The sequence below is a fragment of the Euphorbia lathyris genome, chromosome 2, assembly GCF_963576675.1.
Source record: "Euphorbia lathyris chromosome 2, ddEupLath1.1, whole genome shotgun sequence".
NCBI classification, from domain to species: Eukaryota; Viridiplantae; Streptophyta; class Magnoliopsida; order Malpighiales; family Euphorbiaceae; genus Euphorbia; species Euphorbia lathyris.
In genome coordinates, this window is record NC_088911.1 from 92,399,196 (window position 1) to 92,414,426 (window position 15,231).

Below are 15,231 nucleotides of genomic sequence, written 5' to 3' on the forward strand. Positions count from 1 at the left end.
AAGCTGATCGAATTTGTTTTCGATCCGTTTAAAACCATCGTCGTGATTACTTATTTTTCCACTGATAGCATCTATAAACTTATCGATTTTAGAAGATAAAGTGCTAATCGTATCTCTTGACTGATTTTGATAATTAGTGGTACGATTTTGATTAGCACTGGCATTATTGTTACTGTTATCTTTCCAGTTAAAGTTATGATGATTCCTCCATCCAACATTATAGGTATTAGAATAAGGATTATTAGTTTGGTTTTGCCCTTGGACAAAATTTACCTGTTCGATCTCACTCATATTTTCGTAGTCCATATCCGTTTGGACTGGATTACCATTGGTATCGCGTGGTGCCATAAACTTGTCAATTTTGTGCGATAAAGCAGAAAATTGGGCTTGTAGCATTGCGACTGGATCAAGTTCAACTATACCTTTAACTGATGGTGTGGTTGAGGATGATGGTTTTTCCACCGGCATATGTCCACGTTCCGCGGGCCACATACTGCTGTTGATTGCCATTTCCTCCAAAAGTTCTCGCTTGGGCTGATGTTTTCTTCATAAATAGCCCTCCCGACATAGCATCTAATGAACCCCTAGTTGTAGGATTTAGTCCATTGTAAAATGTTTGCATTAAAAGTTCAGCGGGTAATTGGTGGTGTGGGCATAAACGTTGAAGTTCTTTAAAACGTTCCCAAGTTTCATAAAGAGTCTCATTGTCATTTTGAGAAAAAGATGTTAACTCCTTTATGACTCTTGCGGTTTTTGCTAAAGGAAAATATTTAGATAAAAATGCTTGGGCTAATTGTTCCCAAGTGGCAAAAGTTGCGGCTGGCATAGAAGTTAACCATTCTTTGGCTCTGTCCTTCAAGGTGAAGGGAAAGAGGCGAAGTTTGATTGCTTCTGCAGTCACATCTGGAATTTTAAAAGTGTCACAAATTTCAAGGAAATTTGTTAAGTGGGTGTTAGGATTTTCGTTAGGTAACCCGTAAAATGTTACATTATTTTGCAACATATTAAGCAAAGCTGGCTTAATCTCAAATTGATTTGCGGTGATTCTGGGTCTAACGATACTATTGGTTACACCGGCCACACCTGGCCTAGCATATTCCATAAGTGTTGGTGGGTCTGCCATTTTTTCTGGCTCGGTATATGTTTTTACTGGGGTCTTATTTTTGTTTTTCTTATTTTTCTTGTTCTTCCTAATGGTTTTCTCAATTTCTGGGTCTATAGGGTCTGGTACAATGCCTGAACTTCGAGAACTGCGCATGAACCTGAAATCTTGCACGAACCGAAACTACCTACAAAACAGAATTTTGAAAAATAAATAAATTAGTAAATGAAAACTATTAAATTATAAAAGTTAAAATAAGTATGTTTAAACCTAGATTCGAAATAAAACACGAAAAATTTAAAATTTTATCAAAAATTTTGGCGTTCCCCGGCAACGGCGCCAAAAACTTGTTGAGCGATTTCTGCAAGTGCACGGTATACGCTTGTAGTAATAAAAGATATCGAACCCACAGGGAACGCTTTTTTAACTAAAACTTTATTTTATTCGATTTAGTCACGTGTTTAGGTTTAACAAAAGAATATCGTTTAATTGATTGAATTGGTTTTGGTAAATTAGGATTAGATAGAAGGATTATATCGAGTTTAGAGAACAGTTCCGTCTTTGTGGTTTTGATTACAGGACAGATATTTCCGCAATTGGAATAAAATAGAACTTATTTTCATAAAGCAAAGAAAATAACTTTAACTTTGTAAGATTACAGACATGTAACAATATAGCGATTTATTCAATTAAATGGCTTCGAACCATAGAAATCCCCCTGATGTTGAGGTGATTCCTACCTTAATCAAACTAGTATTTTATGTCTGATAAGCCGCGATCAGCGATCATGTCATCCATAAAAACTAAATCTGTCAAGTGTTCAACAAAGTTCTTATATGAATAAGATGGAATAGAACGTTTTAATAAAAACACCAATTTATCATTTTGAAAATCATTTTGTCAGAACAATATCAAAATAACAACAGTAAGAATTTATTGAATAAATAAGTATATCATTAATGAAATGTGAATTTTCACAAGTTAACAGAGAAGTAGAAACTTGGATAGCATTGTAACGAAAACTTTGAGATCCGGGTCGTCAATCTTTCTCTCAAACTCCGTAGGTTCGTCAAACCTCATGCGCTTCAGCCGTCAATTCTTCTCGCTGGATCTTCGGAATAAAGACTGATCTCGTCTACTACCAGAATGAAAACTAAACTAATACTGTTTTTATAACTAATCTAATAACAATTCGTGTACAACACGATTGTTTACACAGAAATGAAATCTAACTTTCTGATTCTTTTCTGAATCAGAAACTCAACATAATAACTTTCTTCTCTAATTTCTCTAACTTTTTCCAACCTTGATTTCTGAAATGGATCACTTATTTATAGTTGTTGAAGGGTTGTAAATGACGGGTCGTGTCTGCTGGTGAAGGGTTGCTTTTATCCGAACGAACAGACGCGTTTTTCCGATTTAAACATGTGTTTTGTGTGCAGAAGGGTTCACTGTCGCGACTGAGATTCTAAAAATCTCAGTCGCGATATGGGGTATAGGGACGAGTGAAAAACTTCATTTTTCTCCCGAGCTGGCCTCCGCAAGTCGCGACTGAGATTTTCAAAATCTCAGTCGCGACAGAGAGATGTTTCCCTGTCTCTCGACTGCTTTTCGTCCTCCTCGAGCGTTCTTCTGACTGATATGCATTCTTGGTACGTTTTTTTAGGTTTTTCCTCCATTTTAGCTCCGTTTTAGCTCCGTTTTCGCTCCTATTTGGATTTAACCAAATAATTAAGTACATTGCATAAAAGAAGTAAATAAAGATGTAAAAGTATTCCAAATGAGTATAATTAGCACGATTTTAATGTAAATTTAACGTATTTATGTATGATATTTTAGGTATATTTTGGGCTTAACAACCACCTCGTAAATAAAGAATAAAAAAGTCAAGCACTCACCGGGATCTCCGCACGACCAAAAACCGCAGTAACAGCCTCCGCTGAGAACACGTCCGCCTCGGGATCCACATCCATCGCAACCTCAGGAGGGTCCGCCGGAGTCAATAACGTCGATAAATAGCGGGCGCGACCCCCTGCATGGTCCCACACATCTCGAGGGGCAAATCGGCAAGTCAAATCGCGACGAATGTCCGACAAGAGCATGGTCCTCACCGCAAACATGGATGCAGGAATCTCGCTAGGTGTCCAATGCGAGGCGCTAACCCCGGTGATGCCCCGGTCGCCCAAGTACCATGCCCGCGCACAGGGACCTGTAAGTACGCACTGCTGCCCCTGGATGCGGGTAACGTAAGCGTAATCGGGACCAAAGTCGAGGTTGTCCCATCTAAATCGAATCTGAAAAAAAGAGAAAAGAGAAGAGTCAGGTGTGATCGAACGAAAATCGAGAATAGTTAGAAGGTATTCACCTGTCCTAAGGTCCATGAGTCGATCCATACTAGGAATCGCGCCACTGTCCGCCCCTCCTCGGCCTCCAAATCAAAATCACTCCACCGCGCCATGAGTGGATACCTAACCACACGCGGCCGGCTCCTGCGGGTGCACGGAAGAATCCGCCTCTCGTAGGCCCAAACCTGCTCGTAGAAACGAATGTCAAAAGCAAAAATCGTGAAAAGAATAAGGAGACAAGCCAATGATAGACGACGTACCAGGAGGGCAAAGGTATAATCACCGAAATCCTTGCATTTCCGGCAAGTCAAATCCAGGAACTTGTACAGAAAAGCCAAGCCGGCTCCTGCCCAATCATAAGACGACACCGCATCCAAATCACAGAAGGCCTGGATAAGACCCGCATGTATCGTTCCGCTCTTAGTGCGGAAGATCGTCTCGCCCAAGGCATGTAGAAGAAAGCTGCGAATGGCCTGATCCGTGTCGTCTCGGCCGCAGAAGTCCCTGCGACTCAGTAATCTGTAGGTAGTAATAAACTTCGCCGGGGTGGACTTGACACCCGTATAGACTCCTGGTCTAATCAGAGTAGCTAACTCGACACAGTCAACCCGGGGACGCACTATGTCAAAGAAGAGGGGAACCGGGATACCGCTACCCCGCAATCCGGTCAGCAAGGAGAAGTCGCGGGGTGAGATCGTCATCTCCCCGAACGAGAAGTGGAAAGTATGGGTCGAGTCCACCCATCTCTCGCATAAGACGCGCAGGCCGAACCGGTCACACACTCCGTTGGCGCCAGGCAACGCCAGGATAAAAGGCTCGAAGCCCAACTCTCGTACACGGGCTTTAGCTGCCGGGCTAAGCATGGCATACCAGATATGAATCTCCTCGGTGGTCCCGGAAATACCAATGACCTGGAAGGAACGGAACGGGTAAGGAAAAGGCCAAACTAAAGTCATTACTCCTCGAGAACCTCGTGTCTATGCCTACGTCTAATAAAGATTTGTTAACCTGGTTATTCTTTCGGTTATGTTTAAACCTAGAAGTTCCTATCAGTTAGGATCGTTACTTTGTGAGATTTCATTCGTAGGATCATTTGTATAGAATTTGATTGATTCATTATTCTTTGATGTTCCATTCTCCTGCGTGTTTGCAAGGAGGTTAATCCAATTCTGGTTTGGGTTAAAAGCATTTAATCTAGTCGTTTATTTTTTTTACTATTCACGTGCACTATTCACGTTTTTACTATTCACATGCACTATTCATGGTTTTAATATTCACGTGCGCTATTCACATTTTCACTATTCACGTGCACTATTCACGTTTTTCCTTACGATCAGCATGCATCATTCATGTTTTTACTATTCACGTGCACTATTCACGCTTTTACTGTTGGCATGCATTGTCCGTATTTTTACTATTCACATGCATATAGTCCCCATTCTTTCGAAAAATAAATAAAACATTGTTCACGTGCATAGAAATTCGTGTTTGCTAACTAAAGGTCTTCTAAACGGCTTAGAGGTTAGCATGCAAATGATGTTCAAAATAGGGCTACTAAAGCTTAGAAGTCTGGTCAAAGGATAAAAGAGTAAAGGGGTACTTACCGGATTAATGTTGGTCCGGCTCAGATGAGAATCAGGATGCTGAAAGGGAACCACTCCCGTCAAGTTCTCGAAACTCACTTCCATGCCCTTCGTGCCATCGTATTTATCCGAACCCATCACAAGAATGCTCAAAGTTAGAAGCTAGAGAGAGAGAAGAGAGAGAAGGTGTGGGGTTGAAATGAAACCCCACCACCTTATATAGAAGAAGGGAATGACATTCCCGTAAATAGCAAAAAAGGTACGACGTGACATAAAGGTAAAAAGTAAATAATTAATTACCAGGTGCACAGACCTCCGATTTGCAGTCCGTTTCAGCATGTGTTTCTGCCAGAAGGTGACCAATACCCCAAGGATATGACTCCAGACGACAGCCAAAATTTTACAGAACAGTGGCGCCAGTCAAAATACAGACAACAGTCAACAGAAAAGTGATTTTTAGTCAAAAGCGTTCCAGACGAAAGGATAAGCGCATTCCTATCAATAACTCAAATACCTGAGACAATAGTTCCAGTGAAAATACAGACGACAGTGTTTTAGAATTCAGAATTGCTAGAAAGAACCTTTTTGCTTTTGAGCCATCTTACCTACGGTCCACGACCGGGGTTGCTTTTGAGTCGTCTTACCTACGGTCCATGGTCGTGGTTGCTTTTGAGCCATCTTACCTACGGTCCACGACCGAGGTTGCTTTTGAGCCATCTTACCTACGGTCCACGACCGAGGTTGCTTTTGAGCCATCTTACCTACGGTCCACGACCGAGGTTGCTTTTTAGCCATCTTACCTACGGTCCACGACTAAGGTTGCTTTTGAGCCACCTTACCTTCGATCCACGATCAAGGTTGCTTTTGAGCCATCTTACCTACGGTCCACGACCGAGGTAGCTTTTGAGCCATCTTACCTTCGGTCCACGACCGAGGTTGCTTTTGAGCCATCCTACCTACGGTCCACGACCGAGGTTGCTTTTGAGCCATTTTTACCCGCGATCGATTTAGAGACTAGGGTCGCTAGAAAGAGTTGTTTACCCGCGGTCGATTTAGGCTAGGATCCTTAAGAAAAACGTCCGCCGGCAGCCGATTCAAAGGCAAGGACGGAGAGGATCGAAGACGAAGCTGGAGCGCGCAGCGCAGAGATCAGGTATTCTTCCTCCTACTCTATACGTGTCTTTTACTTTAATATATTTACATTGCATGTGTTGCGTTAGCAAAAAACGTTTTCAAAACACACACATCACTGTCAAAATAGGAAAGTAGGGGCAACTGTAGACACCGAGTCGGAGGACCTGTGATGAAAACCTGTAACAAGACGGTTGAAGCGGTTGGTTCCGGGAGTTTTAAAGCAAAAAAATAATAATAATAAAAAAAACGAGAGGTCAGTAGGAGTTGCGGTCGTCGAGTGGAAGGCTCGCGAGTGCTCCGCGACATGGTGCGAGCGCCTAGCGGCAGTCGGTGCGCGCCCGACGACAGTTGGACGCGCGCTCGACAGCGCGGGGCGCACGCCCGACGGCCGCTGGGCGCGCGTGCCCGACAGCCGTTGGGCGAGCGCCCAACGACGTGGTGCGAGCGCCCAACATAGGTGGGGCGAGCGCCCAACGTCCGTTGGGCGTTCGCCCAACGGATGTTGGGCGTCCGGCCAACCAAGTTGGGCGTTCGCCCAACACAAGTTGGGCGTCCGCCCAACATTTTGGGCGTAGGCCCAAAATATTTTGGGCGTAGCCCGACGCCCTTCGGGCTACACCCAAATTTTTTTGGGATCCGTGCCTATAAAAGGCACGGATCCCCATGCATTAAAGGGGAGGGATTTTTGGAGAGCTTCTCACTCTAAAACATTTTTTAGAGAGAGAAAGTTATTTTTTGGTAAAAAACATTTTTTTCCTAAAAATTCCGAATTTCCTAAAAGTTAAGATTTTACCGAAAACACAAAAAACACCGGAAAATCACGATTCGTGGAATCAACCGACTTCAACTGTCAATACCGAACTTGAGGTATTATCCGAGGACTAGATTCGTTTTATTTTATTTAATTTATTTTCTTTTTTTATTTGTTTTTATGTTATAATTTTATTTACTTAGTTAGTTATTTATTTATCACGTTTTATTTAATCTTCCGTATTTATTTAATTTTTGTCTCGTATTAAATAAACGTTTGGTTTTGTTTTGAAATAAAAACCTCGTTTTAACATCCCAATACGAACCATGATCCGATTCAAAGGTAGTTCGGGATTAAAAAACGTTGTAATTATAAGTTTTTGAAAATATTTCTAAATAACGTTTTGAAATAAAACATCATTTTAGGAATCTCCGTTATAGACTATGATCTAATTTTGGTAGTTCGGGGGCCCAAAACGATAGAATAGATCTAATCTAAAACTTTTGAATAAATCTGGAAACTGTTGGACTAATTCTGTAATTTTCCGTTTTCTGACACTAAAGGCTGTTTACCGACGGATGTTCCGTCGGTAAAGCTGCTGAAATGTAAAAAATGTTGTTTTGGTCCCTCTTTCTCAACTTTTAGACTTTTGGTCCTTTATATACATATGTATAATTATGTAATATATGCATTCAAGCTATTTTTAAATATTTTGTATATATTTATTTAATGTGTTTGGATATTATTTTTCATTAATTTGATTTAATAAAATTATATGTATATATATAGATTTTCTCCTTAAATTCATTTAAACTAGACATGCACTACAAGAAAATCGCTTTTTGGCAACAAGTTTTGGCAACGCCAATAAAATGACGTTGCTAAAAAATAACTTTAGTAACGAAAATACTTTGGTCGTTGCCAAAGGTTGTTACGGTAAATGTTTCCACACTCTCTTTAAAAAAAAGTTCGCAAGGTAAGAAATTTGCAAAACAGGCAATATATTTGGCAACAAGAAGTTTATTGCCATAAATTATTTCATTTACAACTACAAATAGTTGTCGTTGCTATATATATCACCATTTACTGCAACGACACCAGGTTGCTGCGGTTAATGGAAGATGTTACAGCAACGACATCATGTTGTTGCAGTATAATTTTATTAGATTAATTAAAAATATATACATTAATATATATATAGCTACAGACTCCGTCGTTGCGAAACATATTTTTGGTAACAAATGTTTTGGGTCGTTGCGAAATATAATTCACCAAATATTTTCCCTCTATATAATTTTGCCTTTCCCTCCATATACTTTTCGTGGAGGCGGGAGTGAGAATTATTGCATCATGTTTGGCAATAACGGGGTCGTTGCAGTAAAATAAGACATATATAGCAACGACAAATGATTGTTGTGTTTAATATTTATTTATTGGCTACAACGGATTGACGTTGCCAAATATTAAAAAAATATTATAATTAATTTAATTATTAAAAATATACACTTTTTTCAATAAATAATAATAATAGAAAAAAAAATCATCTACATTTGGCAGTGCACTTCTCCTTCACGATATACTGACTTTTCAGGAACCAATGCTCCCTATCCCTCTTAGACAAACCCAAAACTCCTTCACGATATACTGGCAGAGCATCCCGCTTCTCACCCTTTACCCACAACTTCTTCAGATAGTAGGTTCTCTCTTCCATGGTAATGCATCTCTCTCTCTCTCTATCTCTATCTCTATCTCTCTCCCTTTTTTGGTGTCTCTGATGTTGGCGTTTGGTCCTCTAGTCATCGAGCGTTGTTCACCATTACAGCAACTATGAGTTTAGTTTGAAAAAATGCCAACCCAAGTTCTCCTTTGTTTTGTTTCGATTTGGATTATGTTTCCCTAAATTAATTTTGGTTAACTGATGGTAATTGCTTCACATATTATAATTAGGTATCTAATATAATTTTGTTTGTAAATATTCTGGGCATTTGGTTCTGGTTATTCTAATATGTTTGGTAATTAGTTTAATTAGTATGCTAATGTGATAATGTTGTCTAGTTGGGTAATAGGTTAGGTTACTCTGTTTGGGTTTATTTCTTTCCATGAGTTTCTCCGGGTTAAGCTTTGATAATTGATCTGTGTTGTCTATTTGGGTAATTTTTTTGAAGCATCTATTGGGTAATTGATTAGGCTAATTTGGTAATGGGTTTATAATGTAATTGTATGCTTCCATTTGTGCATGTAGAACTTCTCATATAGTTGACAGGCTAAGAAAGTTAGAAGAGAAGGATTTTTATGCTGATATGAGAAATCTAGGATAGTTTTGTCAAAATTGTGATGAACTTACCTCTCTTTTTATGCTGTTTTTATATCCTTGTATATTTAGTTCCTATATTATCTAGTTTTATATTGTTTTTTCTAGGGATAAAGTACCAAAATAGGCTTCTGGTATTTGGGTAAGTATCAATTTAGGCTCCATGTATAAAAATAGCACCAATATAGGCTTAACGTGTAAAAAAGTTACCAATTTAGGCCTCGATAACATAACTTAACGAAGTAATAGGAATGACATGTCCAATCTGTTCTCGGGTCTAAATTGATACTTTTTTAAACGGTAAGCCTATATTGGTACTATTTTGTACATTGAGCCTATATTTGTGCTATTTTGTATATGGGCATGGGCAATTTTTATCAATTTTGGTTGATACCAAATCATACATTTTCTTTTACTTTCTCCCTTCTAATTTGGATTATTTCTCTTTTACTAGCAGTTAAAGTTAATGGAGTTGTTCTGCAATTATAAAATTTCAAATTTACTGAACTTCAGATGCTGATAATTAGACTCCTTTCTTCATCTCAACATAAATCGGCTGGCAGTGGGGATTTTAGAATCAGACATAGTTGAATTGAGCACAGAGGTACCATAACTTATACTTCCTTTTAAGTTATCTTTTAATTGATAGAGTTTTGTTTGTGAATTTAAAATTTATATGAGAATTGGTATCAATGATTGAAATGTTAGAGAGCAATTGTTAAGAAAAATGAAATTTTGGGAATTGCCTAATCGAGTTTGAACAAGTACAGAATTTTAGTATTAGTTTTTGTAAATCTCATTTAAGCGAGGGCTGAAACTTTTGCTGCTCACATTAGTACACACATTCAAAGGCTTAGTAAGTAATCTTTGATAGTAAAATCATCTAAGTATGGTCTTAACAATATTCCTGAAATAGTGTTGTGAATATTAGCAGTATTGTGTTGGATATTAATGAAAAACCAAATAGTAACAGAAAATAATACGAGGTGATAGACTGATTACACCAAGGTTCAATAGAATAATGGCAACAAGAACTATAAATGGACAGAGAGCAACTCCCTAGCCCCCACAGGAAAGGTATTTTCCCTCTCTACCCTAACTAGAGCAGAGCCCTGCTAAAGCAGAACAAAATTGCCAAAATAATTCTTCCTGCCCTCTCTCTCTCACTACCCAGCTATTTGTATCTCACGCATAAAATGGCAAGTCAGCCCTTTCATTGGGCAGCCTTCTTTCTTCTAGTGTAAACTTTCCAAGTCTTGGATCGTTCATTCCTGGGCTGGAGTAATTCAGGCCCAATTGCAGAATCTCTATCATTACCACCCTCTTCATAAAGATTCTTGTCCTCAAGACTGAAGTCTGGAAACTCACTGCGGATGGTGAACTCGTCCTCCCAAGAAGCTTCTGTTGCATCCTTTGAACTCCATTTAATGAGCCATTAGACAGTAGAATCTCCCTGTTTCTAAACCACACGAGTAGCAAGGACTCGTTCTGGAGTGATCTTGTCTGTTTTGTCAAGCTCAAGCTCACGAGGTAACTCTTGGGAAACTACTTGGTTGCCAACTGCCTTCTTCAACAAGGAAACGTGGAACACCAGGTGAATTTTGGACGAGGAGGGTAGATGGAGTCGGTAAGCAACAGGGCCCAACTTTGCCATGACCTGGAAAGGGCCATAGAATCGAGCAGATAGCTTGGGGCAGATTCGCCGAACAACGGACTGCTGCCTATGGGGTTTAAGCTTGAGGAAAACCCAGTCCCCCACCTCAAAGTGCACCTCTCTACGTTTTTTTATCAGCATGGCGCTTCATTTGTTGTTGTGAGCGCCATAGATGTTGCTTCAATTGCCGTAGGGCTTCATCACGATCCAACAGCTCACGACAAACTGCCTCAACCTGAATTTCACCAGGAATATATTGGGAGACAGTTGGGGGCTTTCTACCATAAACCACTTCAAACGGAGTTGTACCCGTGGACACATGAAAGGTAGAGTTGTACCAGAATTCAGCCCAAGCTAACCAATTTGCCCACAATTTTGGGTGATCCGCTGTGAAACACCGAAGATAGGATTCTAGGCAACGGTTTATGACTTCAGTTTGTCCGTCAGTCTCAGGATGATAGGCGGAACTAAGATGAAGTCGAGTGCCTTGTAACCGGAACAACTCCTGCCAGAACTTACTAACAAATATGGGATCCCTGTCACTAATAATAGATTTGGGGAGGCCATGTAAGTGAATTACCTCACGAAGAAACACTTCAGCGATGTTCTTGGCTGTGTAAGGGTGCTTCAAGGCGATGAAATGGCCATATTTGCTTAGCCTGTCCACGACGACCATGATTGCTTCGAAGCCTTTAGATTTAGGCAACCCGGTGATGAAATCCATTGATAGGTCTTCCCAAACCACATCCGGTATTTTCAAGGGCTGCAGTAATCCACCCGGAGCAAGAGTAGACGACTTATAGCGTTGACAAACATCACATTGCTGAACATAAAGTTGTATCTGCTTCACCATGCCAGCCCAATAAAAACTTGATGCCACACGGCGGTAAGTGCGAAAGTACCCAGAATGGCCGCCCATTGGTGTGTCATGAAACTCGGCGATGATGGAAGGAATCCATTTGGAAGATGCGGAAAGCACTAATCTGCCTTTATAGAACAAAACTCCCTGTTTCAGTTGATACCCTGGTTTAGACGTTGGATCAGCCTGCAAGGACTTCACAATATCCTTGATCTTCGCATCATTTTTGGCCTCGTCTACTAGCTCGGTGCCCTCAGGCCAAGGAACAGAAAGTAAGGCCATGTAATCAGAGGTGTCATGCTGCCTAGAGAGAGCGTCTGCTGCCTTATTGGTCTGCCCCGTTTTGTATTGAATCTCAAATTGGTAACCCATGAGTTTCACTAACCAATTTTGTTGATCAACCGTGGTAACCCATTGTTGGAGAAGATGGCGGAGGCTCTTTTGATCTGTTCGAACAATAAATTTTCGTCCAAGCAAATAAGGACGCCAATGTTGAATGGCCATAGCTAAGGCCATCAATTCCTTTTCATAGGCAGATTTTGAAAGGTTTCTATCGGATAACCCTTTGCTGAAATAGGCAATAGCTTTCCCATGTTGCATCAAAACGGCTCCCAAACCACTGCCCGAAGCATCACACTCAATAAGGAATGGCTGTGAAAAATCTGGAAGTGCCAAAACAGGTGCTGATATGAGTTTGTTCTTTAATACCCCAAAGGCAACTTCAGCTTGGGTGTTCCACATGAAATTATTCTTCTTCGTGAGGTCGGTAAGAGGTCTGGGCACCTTTCCATAGTCATGTATGAACTTCCGATAGTACCCAGTGAGACCTAGAAACCCCCGGACACCTTTAACATTTTTTGGAGTTGGCCATTGTTGTACCGCGCTGACCTTAGAGGGATCCACAGTGACACCTTGTTCAGAAATGATATGTCCCAAATATTCGATCCGGTCTTGACCGAACAGACACTTCTTTTTATTAGCCCGAAACTAGTGGGATGTCAAAACCTGTAGAACTAGAGCCAAGTGTTTCAAATGAAGTTCCCATGTAGCACTATAGACCAGGATGTCATAAAAAAACCAATACAAATTTTCACAGCCAAGGGCGAAAAATTTCATTCATGATGCTTTGAAAAGTAGAGGGAGCATTTGTCAATCCGAACGGCATGACGAGGAATTCATAGTGGCCATCATGGGTGCGGAAGGCCGTTTTCTCTCATCCCCTTGTCTCATCTGAATCTGGTTAAAGCCCGATTTCAAGTCGATCTTGGAATAAAACTTAGAACCGTTTAACTCATCAAGTAATTCGTCCACCACAGGAATAGGGTACTTGTCCGGCACAGTTACCTTGTTCAATGCTCGATAATCCACACATAATCGCCATAAAGAGTCCTTCTTTCTCACTAATAACACGGGGCTGGAGTAAGCACTTTGGCTTGGGCAAACAAACCCGATAGCTAGGAGTTCAGAGACTTGCTTCTCTATTTCCTCCTTTTGAATATGATGATAACGATAGGGACGCACACTAACGGGACCTTGTCCAGGAATGAGATTGATAGCGTGGTCGTGGTGTCTCCTAGGGGGAAGTCCATCCGGTTCCTTGAACACATCTCTAAATTGTGCTAGTAATTCTGGCAGCCCTATTTGGTGTTCGAGATGCTGCTGGAATGCTATTCTGGAGTGACCTGCCAACATCTTCATACTGCCTCCCTCCAACCACACCCTGAGTGATTCCCCCTCAGCTGCAGAACTATTAGTGAGGATGCCCTGTAATTCAATGTTCTGCCCTTGGTAATATAACTTCATCCGTTTATTTTTCCAATCATGAACGACCTCTCCCAACGTACTTAGCCAGGCGATTCCCAAAATCATATCCAAATTTCCCAAATCGAACACTAAGGCTTCAATTTCACTCTCCATAGCTTCTATTTTTAAGGGAAATTGAGTACATTTTTTTGATACCCGGACCTGGTAACCATCTCCTAGAGTGATCTTCATCAATTGTGATTCAACAAGCGACAATCCCATCTTCTTCACTAATTTTCGAGACACAAAGTTGTGTGACGCACCTGAATCGATCATCAAAATAATTGGGATTCCATGGAGGGTGCCTCTCAATTTCATTGTCTTGAAGTTTTCGGTGGGGTCTTCAACCAACCCTCCCTTCTCTAATACTGCACATTCCCCTTCTCCGTCGTGCATCTCCTGTGCATCTACGAAGTTTTCTGGCTCTTTTTCTTTGTCTGATTCGTCATCTCCGGCGATTATCAATCTGAAATTGCCCTCCGTACAACGATGTTGGGGGTTGTACGCCTTCCCACACTTAAAGCAAAGCCCTTTTCTTCTTCGTTCTTCCATCTCCTTGGAAGAGAGATGTCGTGTCCCTCTATTGTGTGTTTGGGCACGCTGATTTGCTTGTGGAAGTGGGTGACTGTGATGCATATTAGATGGGTAACTTGAATCTGGCCTAATTCCTCTCTTAATATGGGGCCCAGCCCATTTTGAGCTATTTTCACCTTGACCCATCCACTTAGAATTAGTGGGATTCCAGGTGGCATTTGTCACTACATGACTAGAGGAGCCTCCTATATTGTAGACACGTCCCCCAATTGTACCACCTCTTGTACCATTCAGGTACAATTCTGCCTCCACATCGCGTGCCATCCTCATCGCCAAGTCTCTGGTGGCCGGTCGCATAATCCGAACCCAGGTACGAATCTCCCTCTGTAATCCATGGATGAACAGACCAAGGAATTGATCTGGCGACTGGTCAGCAGACAAGTGCTGATATAGTTTCGAAGGCATCAACATATTCCGCCACCGTTCCGGTTTGTTGGAGTGATGCAAGATCATCGGAGGTGTTGTACAGTGATGCACCGGCGAACCTATTCAATAGGGTTTCCTTAAAGGCATCCCAACTCATTATTGGATTTGAACTCAGAAGGATTGAGAACCAATTGACAGCAGGTCCATCCATACTCATCTGCGCATGGGCCAAGCGCATGTTTGGTGTTGTCCGATTGACGGAAAAGAATAGTTCTGCCTTCGTCAACCACCCTCTTGGATCATTGCCGGAAAAATAAGGTAACTTGACCATTTGGGCCATGAAAAGTTGTTCCGGCTGATTATGTGTTCTGGAACCGAAAACAGGACCAGAAGAGCCTGGTGGTGCTGTGGAACCAAAAACAGGACCAGAAGAGCCTGGTGGTTCTGCAGAAGTGTGGTGAAAATTCTTGTGTGGGGTTTCTTGAGTAGCATCTGATTCTAAAATCCCCACTTCCAGCCGATTTATGTTGAGATGAAGAAAGGAGTCTAGTTATCAGCATCTCAAGTTCAGTAAATTTGAAACTTTATAATTGCAGAACAACCCCATTAACTTTAACTGCTAGCAGAAGAGAAATAATCCAAATTAGAAGGGAGTAAGTAAAAGAAAATGTATGATTTGGTATCAACAAAAATTGATAAAAATTGCCCCTGCCCATATACAAAATAGCA

The 15,231-nt window shown here is 41.1% G+C and overlaps 1 non-coding gene across 1 annotated transcript; it reads left to right on the forward strand.

The window, feature by feature from the left end:
* The first annotated feature begins 638 nt into the window (after window positions 1–638).
* Window positions 639–745, forward strand: LOC136221257 (small nucleolar RNA R71). The gene has a single exon (XR_010685033.1). It is a non-coding gene; the product is annotated as a small nucleolar RNA R71 (small nucleolar RNA).
* Window positions 746–15,231: the final 14,486 nt, after the last annotated feature.